Source organism: Anomaloglossus baeobatrachus, chromosome 1, assembly GCF_048569485.1.
Source record: "Anomaloglossus baeobatrachus isolate aAnoBae1 chromosome 1, aAnoBae1.hap1, whole genome shotgun sequence".
In the NCBI taxonomy this organism is placed as follows: Eukaryota; Metazoa; Chordata; class Amphibia; order Anura; family Aromobatidae; genus Anomaloglossus; species Anomaloglossus baeobatrachus.
Window position 1 is genome coordinate 550,885,256 of NC_134353.1, and position 14,101 is coordinate 550,899,356.

Sequence of the window (14,101 nt, forward strand, 5' to 3'; positions counted from 1 at the left end):
TACAAAGAGCACATACTGTAGATATGTGTCTGTATGTACCTACCAGGAGCTCATACATTCTGATGTACTGAATAATATATACCACTGGGAGCCCATGCTGATGTTTTCACTAATATATATTTACCGGGAGCCCATACATTCTGATATACTGAATAATATATATCACCTGGAGCCCAAACATGCTAGTGTTCTCATTAATATATACCTGTGAGGAGCCCAAACCTTCAGATGTCCTCACTCAAAAATACCCATCAGGAGCAATACATTCTGATGTTCAACCTTTCACTAATAAATACCCACCAGAAGCCCATACATTTTAATGTCTTGATTAATATATACCTACAAGGAGTCCATACTTTCTGATATCCTCTCTAATATATACCCACCAGGAGCTCATACATTCTGATCAGAATTGATAAGCTTACTTATTTTTTCTGGACAGTTTATCATAAAATCATGGGCATACAATATTGTTTACAGACTGATTGGAAAAATTACTATAAATATATATGATTGAGTGATACATGTTTACAGCCTATAATTCTGATATGTAGACATCAGCTGCATTCACTGAAAATTGTAAAACCATGACAATTATAGGCAAAATAATCTATATAAGTTTTTTCTGTCTTAAAAAAAAATCATAGACACCTCACATTTTTTTATGAATAGGGCAAAAATAAGTGCCTTTTTAATAGACAGTTCTGGAATATGTGGACGGTTGGAAACCCAGATTCTGATACTGATTTTATTCTCAATGTGTTTCAAAGTATCTAGAACTTGATCAGGAGAAACCACAGAAACAAAATGCATCTTTATCCACATGCTAGCTGTGACCCCCTTACATGTCATGTGGAAGAAGGTGTCTTGGACAAATGAGACCAGAGTAGAACGTTTTGGGTGAAATGCAAAACGCTATGTGTGGAGGAATACTAGCACCGCAGATAACACTGAAAATAATTCTCAAACATGGTTGTGGCTGAGACAGGGAAGCTGATCAGAGTTGATGGGAATATGGAAGCAGCTAAATACAGGGCAATCTTGGGGGAAAACCTGTTAGAGGCTGCAAAAGACTTTAGACTGGGGAATAAGTTCACCTTCCAGCAAGACCATAAACATACTGCAAGAGCTACAGTAGAATGGTTTAGGTCAAAGCATGTTCATGAGTTTGAGTGTTCCGTTAAAGTCTAGACCTATATCCCATAGAGAATCTGTGGCAAAACTTGAAAATTGCTGTTCACAGATGCCTCCATTTAGTCTCACTGAGCTAGCACTATTTTGCAAAGAGCAATTGGCCAAATTTTCAGCCTCTAGATGTACAAAACTGGTAGAGAAATACCTTAAAAGACTTTCATCAATAATTGCAGTGAAAGGTGGTCTACAAAGTATTGACCTTTACACTTCTCAAATGCTTAGTGTTGGTATATCACATAAAATCACAATAAAACACATTTACGTTTTTGGGTGTAGCATGAAAAACTGTGGGAAACAGTCACAGGGTCTGAATACTTTTTCAAGGAACTGTACATGTTAATGTTATTTTACTCCATTTTTATTTCAGAAAATACCTATTTTATTCTAATTATTCTTGGAATAGTGTGCATATTTTAACAACATTGAAGAAAAGTTTTTAAAAATCTCATGAGATCTAACAAACAACATTAAAAAATGTAATACACACTTGAATCCATTTTTGGTCTACAGCAATATATACATGCCATCTGTAATTATTTACCAGACACATCTCAATAGGCATCTGTTTGTAGAAGTTTTGTTTGCAAGCTGCTTGCTATTTGTGTGGTAACCGAATATATACAGTACTTTTGGTACATTTATGTAGTAATTTATTTGGAGCTATGTACATATCAGAAAGAAAATAGCTACCTTATTTTTCTTTTTATAAGACGCACCGTATTATAAGACGCACTCCAAATATAGAGGAGGATAATAGTACAAAAAACTTCAATGCTAAAATGATAATCCTAGTGAATCATATATCTCACCAGGGGGCAGCGGCAGTGGTGGAACAGCTTAGAAAGGTCACAGGAGGCAGGATCGGTGATGCTGCAGGCTCAGATGAGGGGGTGTCATGGCTCAGGAGGGTCAGTGGATGGAGGGTCAGCAATACTACAGGATTGGGGGTGTCATGATGGCAGGCACCATTGATCTACCGGCGGACTGCGGGCTCCATTGAATTGCCCGTGGTTGAATAATTGACTTCAAGAAAATGGCCATGGAGGTGGTGTGTGCACAGATGTGACTCCTGAGCCATTTGGGCGAAATTCATCGTGTCAATCTGCACACACACCACCTCTGCGCCCATTTTCTTGTAGTCCATCGCATCAAGTGCGATTCAGTGGAGCCCGCTGTCAGATCAATGGCACCCTCCTGAGCCGCTCCACTGCAGTGACTGTGGCTCATCCAAACCCTCAGTATTGCCAACCCTGCCTCCTGTGACCCTGCTCAACCACCACAGCTTTGTTAAGCCATATCTGGATTATAAGAGGCACCGCCAACTTACCCCCAGATTGGTGGTGAAAAATAGTGCATTTTATAATCCAGAAAATACGGTAATTGCTTAGCTTTTTAATGCATAAAGCACCTCTTACGCTTTTTTTCAGCGCTGGAGTGGTTCTTTAAATGTAAATCTCATCCCCACTGTCATATACTCACTTTCTGGCGGCTTCATTGTTTTTTGCCTCCTTTTTTGCACGGCGGGCATCTTTTGCCTGTAACTTCTGATTCTCTGGAAGTCAGAAGTTACATCTCAAGGTCTCAATGCAACTCTAGAGAGCAAGAATGATTCCAGAACATTGCTATTACAGCATATAGAGTTGTATTTATTTGTGACCTCCGTCACGCTCCATGAAAGACTGGGTTTGCCAGCAGGTCACAAATCATAGGAGACTGACTGGAGCAACGCAGGAAACAGATTAAGACACCGGAAGATGCATATAAGACAGTGGCTAGGGGACTTCCATTTAAAGCACTACTCCAGTGATGCCATACAAAAAGTGCTGGAGTGGGCTATTTTTTTTTCGTACAAGAAAAAAACAAATAATTCACTGATGGTGATAATAGACACAAGGACCAAAAATGGATGGCTTTGAGTTTACGACACGTAAATGGTTTATTTCCTATGGCAAGAAGAAAAAATGATGTGTGAATTCGGCCATTATATTGTCCTTACATTGTTGTTAATTTAAATTCTGTTCAATTTTGATCTCTTTATAGCGTATCATTAGCCATTTTAACTAGATGTTGACACTAATCCTACTAATTTTAAGCCAGAGAAACAAATGGTATAGCTCCAATGTGATAAAATATTAAATTTTATTGAAAAATCATAAAATCAAAACATAATAAAACAAACAACATTCTCAGCAGTAAATCATCAATAGAAGGTGGACCGGTATCATACATGAAAAAAATGTAGTACATGAAACAATCACATTATACGTTAGCATGTATACAACACTGATATAACAACACAAATTCCTAGGGGAGAATGTACACAGATCACTTCTGGGGTTTTAACAGTCAATCACCCTCAGAGGTGGTACAGCCCTTGGAATGCTAACCTCATATGAAATAACTGTATAGTGTTTCAATACTTATATAGGTCAATAGTTGGTGATGATATTCAAACCCTGCTTTTAATTAAGCTAGGGTACTCTCCCACACTTGCTGGAGTTTAAGCCAATGAATCAATAAATCACCTTTACGGATACAAAGACCCTAATGAGTGGTAAAACCAACTGTATACTGACCAGTATGAAGGATACCGCCACACCTGCCTGTCCCAACGCGCGTTTCACCCTCTTCCTCAGGGGGGTATATATTGTATCCGTAAAGGTGATTTATTGATTCATTGGCTTAAACTCCAGCAAGTGTGGGAGAGTACCCTAGCTTAATTAAAAGCAGGGTTTGAATATCATCACCAACTATTGACCTATATAAGTATTGAAACACTATACAGTTATTTCATATGAGGTTAGCATTCCGAGGGCTGTACCACCTCTGAGGGTGATTGACTGTTAAAACCCCAGAAGTGATCTGTGTACATTCTCCCCTAGGGATTTGTGTTGTTATATCAGTGTTGTATACATGCTAACGTATAATGTGATTGTTTCATGTACTACATTTTTTTCATGTATGATACCGGTCCACCTTCTATTGAGGATTTACTGCTGAGAATGTTGTTTGTTTTATTATGTTTTGATTTTATGATTTTTCAATAAAATTTAATATTTTATCACATTGGAGCTATACCATTTGTTTCTCTGGCTTAAAATTGATATAATGGTTATCCAACCTATGTTGTCTTGCTTGATTTGATAATCCTACTAATGTTTCACATTATTTCATGTCTTTAAATCATTACTGTGTTTATTTATAAAGCAGAAAGATATAAACTGGCAGCAACAACAAAGTAACAAGTGGTCGCTGAGAAGCTAAAATCAAAAGTGACAGCCAAAATGGCAGAACAAACTGTTGTCACCTTATCAAAAATTACTGTCACAGCAAAACGGAAAAATTATAATATCTAATACCATCAGATCTTGGTTTCTAGCCAGGATGTTGTCTAAACTAATCTAAAACATTATTCCCTTGTGTACTCTTGATATTTCTAATATATTATGCCATCCAGGTATAAGCCTGCTTTTATATTTTAGATCATTTTCTGACTATACAGCCTATCTACATACATAATTGCCAGTTGCGGATGTAACCGTATCCCACAATGCACGGCGGCACTGTCAGTTGTGCAGCCGCAGTTCGCACCCACATCATAGCCATGGTAACCAGGGACAACAGTTGCCATTCAAACTAAGAAGACGACAGTTTCCTGTTTAGCCAACTTTCGCAATGACAATTAACAAGGCACAAGAACAGACTCTACATCGAGGGGGTATTTATCTACCTCAACCAGCCTTTGGCCATGGGCAGCTATATGCTGCTTTCTCCAGAGTCAAGCAACGCTACCATGTCAAAGTGAAAGTTTTAGGCTCTGTTCTCACTGGAAAAAGGATTTTTCTCAAGAAATTTCTTGAGCGTCTGAAAGATTAGCGCTCTTGCGGTCAAAAAACGCACCAATAACTCACCAAAAACCGCATGTGTTTTTACCGTGGTTTTGTGCGTTTTTCATGCATTTTTGATGCGTTTTTTCTGCACGTTGGTCCCTGCAGTTTTTTACAATTATCTATGGCAAAAATCGCAAGTACCTGCAGAAAAGAAGTGACATGCAAATTCTTTTTCTCAAGAAATTCTGCAGAAAGAATGTTCTTGAGAAAAAAACGCAGTGTGCACACAGCTATTTTTTTCCCCATAGCTTTTGATGGGGAATGTCTGCGGAGAGGTTAAGAACATTTTCTCAAGAAATTTCTGCAGCAAAAACGCAAAAAAATCGGGTAAAAACGCAGTGTGTGAACAAGGCCTTAGATACACCACTACAAGGACAATTGTTACATGGTAGTGATAAAGTGTTCACTAAAAATGTAGTTTATAAAAATGTTTTAACCCCTTAATGATCGTGGGCAGTAAAATTACGTCCTAGCGGTCATAGTGTTACTGCCCGCGGTCTGCCGCCTTCAGCATGCCGCGATCGACGCACATCTCAGCTGATTTTCACAGCTGAGATGTGTGCCTGCTAGGCTCGAGCAGAATAGTTATCTGCTCATGCCATTTAACCCCTTAAATGGCGCTGTCAATATGTAACAGTGCCATTATAATCGCGATCGCGGCAAACTTTTACCTACCGCCCGATATCGGAAGTCACGCGACATGATCACCTGACTTCTGGTAGTTGTCATGGGAGCACAGGGTCATGTGATGACTCTGGAACCTGCCATGAATTACTTTGTTTCACTCGGCCCGCAGGCCAGTGAAGCAGAACGTGAGCGTATCTGCTGTTTATAGCTGTGTAGCTGTGATCAGCAGATAGGGCAGAGCAATCGGATTGTTGATCGCTATAGGCCCCTAGGGGGACTAGTAAAATAAAAAAAAAAGTTAAAAAAAAGTTTTATGAAATTAAAAAAAAATCAAAAAAACTTAAAAGTTGAAATCACCCCCTTTCGCCCCATTGAAAATTAAAGGGTGAAAAAAATAAAAAAATATACACACATGTGGTATTGCCGCGTTCAGAAATGCCCAATCTATGAAAAATCTAAAATCAATTAATCTGATCAGTAAACGGCGTAGCGGCAAAAAATTGCAAACGCCAAAATGACGTTTTTTTGTCGACACAACTTTTGCACAAAATTCAATAACAGGCGATCAAAACATAGCATTTGCGCAAAAATGGTACAGTTAAAAACATTAGCTCGACACACAAAAAATAAGCTGTCACTGAGCCATAGATCCCGAAAAATGCGAACGCTATGGGTCACGGAATATGGCGTAAAACGTGCGCCACTTTTTTCTGACAAACTTCCGATTTTTTTAACCCCTTATATAAAAGTAAACCTATACATGTTTGGTGTCTACAAACTCGCACTGACCTGAGGCATCACACCCATACATTAGTTTTACCATATAGTAAACACAGTAAATATATCAAAAATAATAGCGCTATCGCACTTTTTTCAATTTTTCTGCATTTGGAATTTTTTTGCTGTTTTCCAGTACACTATATGGTAAAACTTGTGGTTTCATTTAAAACTACAGCTCGTTCCGCAAAAAATGAGCCCTCACATGACCATATTGACTGAAAAATAAAAAAAGTTACGTCTTTCAGAAGAAGAATGACAAAAAAAAAAAGGAAAGCGAAAAATCGGCTGGTCGTGAAGGGGTTAAATTAATTTATTTCTTTAGTCATCTCAATAATAAACACATAGTATTATATCACATCAATAGTGATTTACTTTTTTTACACACATTGATATGCCCTAGATACATACAGATCTATAGATACATATCTATGTATGTATATACATACATAGCAGAACATACACATTGGTATATGATATATATACAGTATATAGATAACATATATTTTGCATCATTAATTTTATATATATATATATATATATATATATACAAGAATTTAAGGTCATCACAGGGGAGATATGTATCATATACTTTGAAACAGTTGGTGATGGAAACCCACATTTCTAACTAGTGTCAAAGATGCTGAGAGACTTAGGCTATGTTCGCACGTTGCGTTTTTTTCCGCGTTTCTGCAGCGTTTTTAGCAGCAGCGTTTTTGCGCTAAAACGCATGCGTTTTTGTTTGCCAGCAAAGTCTATGGGAAAAGCAGAATTCCTGTCTGCACTTTGCTTTTTTTTCTACAGCGTTTAATTTGCATATTTGTGGTCAAAAACCATGCTGAAAAAGAAGCAGCATGTCAGTTGTTTTTGCCATTTCTGCAGTGTTTCCTTAACATTGGAGTCAATGAGAAATGGCAAAACGCAACCAAAATCACAATTCCTGCGTTTTTCATGCTTTTTACCTGCTTTTCCCCTGCGTTTTTGGCTCCAAAAATGCATGCTTTTCTGAACAAAAATTAATGGGTTCTAATGTTCCTTTACACACACACAATAACCGAAAATTTAAATGTTAAAAAATTAGAAACTTCACCTATTTTTCTGATAAAATGTGCATAACCACTATTTTATCATTAAAAATGATAATTTTCCATATAGTTTTATTAAAAGTTAATTTTATAATTTTTTTCTCTTTTTTCATTCTTTTTGACTAATTCAACTTTATTTCTCAGTGTCTTGATCTCAAAAACGCATCTGCAGAAACGCAGGTGAAAACGCAGGTAAAAAGCGCTAAAAACGCACTAAAAACGCAGTAAAAACGCATGCGTTTTTAGCGCTAAAAAATGGCCAAAAGCCATTTGGTCAAAAACCAAGGGAAGGAAAACGTGCAGAATAAACTGCAGGTACTCCGACGCAACGTGCGGACATAGCCTTACCGTATTTTTCGTTTTATAAGATGCACCGGATTACAAGACGCACCCCAAATTCAGAGGAAATAAAAGGTAAAAAAAATAAATATATAGGGTCTGTTTTATAATCTGGTGGTGTCTAACTGCTGTGCTGAGGCTGCAGGCTCTGCTCCGCGCTGGCTCTGCTCTGTGCGGCTCTGTTCTGTCATGGCTCTGCTCCATGCTGGCTCTGCTCTGCTCCGTGCTGGCTCTGCTATGCTCCATGCTGGCTCTGCTGTGCCCCGTGCTGGCTCTGCCCATGCTGGCTCTGCCTTGCCCCGTACTGGCTCTGCTCTGCCCTGTGCTGGCTCTGTTCTGTGAGGGGGCGGCGAGGCATGGGTTATTCTGAACAAATAGTGCCTGGAGGCTCTGGGCGGCATTATTTGAAGTCCTTACCTCTGACATCGTCAGAATGGCTTGTACCTCGCCGACCACTGCCGCCGACCACAGCAGAAGCGCCGTCCGCCTACGAGCACAGCAGCTGCGCCGGCTACCGCCGACCACAGCAGGATCACCAGCTGCCGCTGACCACAGCAGAAGTGCCGGTCGCGGCCGACCACAGCAGCTGCGCCGACCGCCTCTGACCACAGCATCTGTGCCCGTCGCCGCTGACCACAGCATCTCTGCCGGCCACCGCCACACACAGCAGCTCCGCCAGCCACTGCACAGAGCCCCTGACTCCTGTGACCCCTCTCAATCACCATCTGGTAAGCTACATTAGAATTTTAAGACGCACCCCTCATTTTCCTCCAAAATTTTTGGGAGGAAAAGTGCGCCTTATAATCCGAAAAATACGGTATTTCTCTTTTCACTGGGCTGCTTTTTTTGTGAACAGTTGAAGAGATGGGCGGGACGGCTGTTCACCATATCTCCTCTTCAAGCTCTAATCCATATGGATAGAAACATCACTACATACTGTAGATATATATTCATACATAACTAGATTTATACCTTAAAAAATTGCATTTCTATACATATATTATACATAGATATCTGATACATATTATATACTTTAAATTATTATATATTATTAGCACACATATATATATACAGTTAGGTCCAGAAATATTTGGACAGTGACACAATTTTCGCGAGTTGGGCTCTGCATGCCACCACATTGGATTTGAAATGAAACCTCTACAACAGAATTCAAGTGCAGATTGTAACGTTTAATTTGAAGGTTTGAACAAAAATATCTGATAGAAATTGTAGGAATTGTACACATTTCTTTACAAACACTCCACATTTTAGGAGGTCAAAAGTAATTGGACAAATAAACCAAACCCAAACAAAATATTTTTAATTTCAATATTTTGTTGCGAATTCTTTGGAGGCAATCACTGCCTTAAGTCTGGAACCCATGGACATCACCAAACGCTGGGTTTCCTCCTTCTTAATGCTTTGCCAGGCCTTTACAGCCGCAGCCTTCAGGTCTTGCTTGTTTGTGGGTCTTTCCGTCTTAAGTCTGGATTTGAGCAAGTGAAATGCATGCTCAATTGGGTTAAGATCTGGTGATTGACTTGGCCATTGCAGAATGTTCCACTTGTTTGCACTCATGAACTCCTGGATAGCTTTGGCTGTATGTTTGGGGTCATTGTCCATCTGTACTATGAAGCGCCGTCCGATCAACTTTGCGGCATTTGGCTGAATCTGGGCTGAAAGTATATCCCGGTACACTTCAGAATTCATCCGGCTACTCTTGTCTGCTGTTATGTCATCAATAAACACAAGTGACCTAGTGCCATTGAAAGCCATGCATGCCCATGCCATCACGTTGCCTCCACCATGTTTTACAGAGGATGTTGTGTGCCTTGGATCATGTGCCGTTCCCTTTCTTCTCCAAACTTTTTTCTTCCCATCATTCTGGTACAGGTTGATCTTTGTCTCATCTGTCCATAGAATACTTTTCCAGAACTGAGCTGGCTTCATGAGGTGTTTTTCAGCAAATTTAACTCTGGCCTGTCTATTTTTGGAATTGATGAATGGTTTGCATCTAGATGTGAACCCTTTGTATTTACTTTCATGGAGTCTTCTCTTTACTGTTGACTTAGAGACAGATACACCTACTTCACTGAGAGTGTTCTGGACTTCAGTTGATTTTGTGAACGGGTTCTTCTTCACCAAAGAAAGTATGCGGCGATCATCCACCACTGTTGTCATCCGTGGACGCCCAGGCCTTTTTGAGTTCCCAAGCTCACCAGTCAATTCCTTTTTTCTCAGAATGTACCCGACTGTTGAGTTTGCTACTCCAAGCATGTCTGCTATCTCTCTGATGGATGTTTTCTTTTTTTTTCAGCCTCAGGATGTTCTGCTTCACCTCAATTGAGAGTTCCTTAGACCGCATGTTGTCTGGTCACAGCAACAGCTTCCAAATGCAAAACCACACACCTGTAATCAACCCCAGACCTTTTAACTACTTCATTGATTACAGGTTAACGAGGGAGACGCCTTCAAAGTTAATTGCAGCCCTTAGAGTCCCTTGTCCAATTACTTTTGGTCCCTTGAAAAAGAGGAGGCTATGCATTACAGAGCTATGATTCCTAAACCCTTTCTCCGATTTGGATGTGAAAACTCTCATATTGCAGCTGGGAGTGTGCACTTTCAGTCCATATTATATATATAATTGTATTTCTGAACATGTTTTTGTAAACAGCTAAAATAACAAAACTTGTGTCACTGTCCAAATATTTCTGGACCTAACTGTATTTATATCACAGCCAAATACACGGATATATCATTTCTTAATATGCTACACAGATGATAGATATATAGCCATATGTAGGTCGACGAGACATTATAGATATAAATAAGCATAGTTTACCCGTACGTACGTACGTACATACATAAATAATATATTTACATCAATATACGTAATACATAGAAATAGTATATAATAACATTTTGATTTATTATCTTTCTGATACTGTTATGTAAAAGAAAGAAGCTTTGCCATTATTTTTGACATGCTAATAAATTGTATCCATTCACTTCCTTTGTGTTTTTTGGTCCACTTTGGGAACGGACAATCACACACATCAAACTGCACAAAACAATGTACCACCTCCAATTATAGTCACAACAGCTTACAAGAGACTATATAGTGTAAACACACACAGCACACAGGGGAGACACCACATAGTGAACACAGCTCAAGAAACACAACACCAAATACCAATATACAGCACACAACAATGAAGAGACAGTGCACAGGGGTGAAAGAGGTCAAATGACGCAGCACATACAATAAACAAATGTGGAGGGATGACATACAACAGATATGTTGGAAAGTGCAAACAGTGTGACACATGTCCACTGTTCCTGTCAGCACCACTAAGCATAGACAGATGTTCATTTCCCCGCTCTTCCGATGTGATAGCATTGGGCCTATTTCTAGTGTGCTCTATAACAAAGAGATGACCAAACATCTGTAAAAATATTATATTATAGATACATGTCACACTAGGTATGGGGGAGTATCAAGCGAATGGGGAAAGGGGAGATGGTGAACCTAACCAAACCTACCAATGGCCCTTGGGGTCCCTCACCACCCTAGATAGGTTCCACTCCTATGCGCCAAGCTGGATACCTGACTCTAGAGTGACTCTAGAGCTGGGCCCTAGATAGGGAATGGGTGGGATGAGCTGTTCATCAACCCCTCTAAACACCAAGGAATACACATTGAGTACACACAAGCACATGAACAACTTATCTCCAGTTGCCTCAGGAAGAAGTTCAGCAAAGAGTAGCAACGATCCTACAAATGAGTGCAAACCGCTTGCTTGCATCCAGAGCTTTTGAAGAAATTGAATGTCATCAGCATAAATCCAGAGAAAATGAGAGTATTTAAACCCTAGGGGAAATACAGATGAATAGCAGCTGAAGGGACGAGGAGCTCCACAGAGTCCTAAAGGGAAAAGGATGAAAACACAGCAAGGGAGATACCTAGTACTCTGAATACAAGAATACGAGAAAATCAGGGAGCATTTTGCCCAGCCAAACGCTGTGACCTTCTATTGACAGACACCACAGGACTGTCTGTCACATGTGATTCACCCGTGACCGTGCAATAAACCTAATTGATAGGGGTGATGCTTCCTCTTTAAATTAAATCAAATGTGGCGCCCCTGCAGCTCCAGGCGCCACAGGGTACTGCACCTCACCCAAGGTGCAGTATTCATCTCGGATATGGAGGAGGTAGTCACTGGTAATCACCACTAACACACTCATCCAACACATAAACACGGGAGCTCTTCCACTAGGACTGGGCTAGGGTAGGTGCTGGGCTAGCCATCATGAGGTATGGAACCTCTTGCCCTGTAGTTCAGGAATCCGGGAGGTGGGGCTTCCACTAGGGAAGTTAGGAGCCATCTGACACACAACGGGCAGTTAGCACCGGACAGCGTCCAAGTCAGGTTGGACTCTGGAATGGACAAGCAAGCAAAGACACGGATAGTCCGGGGCCCATGGTCTGGAGCTGGAGGCTCGACCCGGGTCCTTAGGAAGGAAGGGGGATCCCAGAGTTCATGGGGAGTGCGGAAGCCACCCGTGTCCCGTTCAATGGCCCCGGAGCTGGGGTGGAGGGAAACCATCGAAAGGTGATGCACAGAAGGAAACACTGGCCTCGATCTCCAACGTTTCCGGGATCGGCTGAGGTCCATGACAGCGTATCTCGGCACTCTAACGGCAGTGTGTTTCCAGTGAGTAAAAGAACTTAAACTGTACCCTCTGTGTCGTACCATCATTGCCGGCGCTCCCATCATCGCGTCCCTCCGCCATAGGTGACTACTACTGCCATCATCCTTCCTGGGGCCTAGCTCTACCCGTGGAGAGCTGGAACATTAGAGCTGCGCTACCATCCGCCACAGAAGAGAGTGACTTTCCGCAGAGGCGACTAATAACTGGCCGCGTACCACAGGTGGCATCACGAATAACTAACCCCATCATTCCCATCCCAATGTTTATTGACACCGACAGGATCACGTAACCAGGCCTGGCCACTGTGACATCCCAAATCGGCCCGGTGACAAGTAAATCCCAAGACCCTGTGGAGGCGTCACAAGCACATTCTTAACTAATTACTATAAACCTACCAATGGCTGCAGCTATGCAAATTTTACAGTACCAAATTGGGGCTCCATTTGCCACGGATCTTGATGTGCTTGCCGTAACCATTGGTGCACTTAATATAATGAAAAGAACAATTCCTCATTGGTGAAATCACAAGTTCCTGTAGTACTGCCTTGTAATTGGCTTTGTTATACTCCCCTGACAGTAGAACTACAAGTCCCAGTTATAGCTACTAAGTCACAGTTGTAACAGATCTGTATTTGACTAGAGTTCCAAACTGGTGACCTAAGGGCACTTTACACGCTGCGATATCGCTATCAATATCTCTATCGAGTGTACCCACCCCCGTCGGTTGTGCGACATGGGCAAATCGCTGCCCGTGTCGCACAACATTACTTACACCCGTCACACGCACTTACCTTCCTTGCGACGTCACTGTGGCCGGCGAACTGCCTCCTTTCTAAGGGGGCGGTTCATGTTGCGTCACAGCGACGTCACACGGCAGCCGTCCATGAGAAGCGGAGGGGCAGAGATGAGTGGGCGGAATATCCCGCCCACCTCCTTCTTTCCTCATTGCCGGTGGACGCAGGTAAGGAGATGTTTGTCGTTCCTGCGGTGTCACACATAGCAATGTGTAATGCCGCAGGAACGACGAACAATCAGCGGCATGCACCACCAACGATATTATGAAAAGGAGCAACCTGTCAACGATCAACGATTTTTGACGTTTTTGCAATCGTTGATCGTCGCTCCTAGCTGTCACACGCTGCGATGTCGCTAACGACTCCGGATGTGTGTCACAAACACCGTGACCCAGAAGATATATCGTTAGCGATGTCGCAGCAAGTAAGCACCCTTTAGGGTCCAGTTGCTTGGAAAGGCTGGGAATGGCAGGCATACTTTTCCTAAGTGGAAAGCCAGGTTGGGGTGGGCAGCTCCTAGTAACCTGGCTGCTCTGTGGTTGTAGTTCAGCTTCAGAGCTCACAGTTCTCTAACATGGAGCTACAGAACTGTCAGTGCACACCCTGTGCTTCAGTCCTGGATCATCACTCCCCCTCTCCAACAATGGCAGACAAACTCCCCATCTTCTTCAGTGCAGTT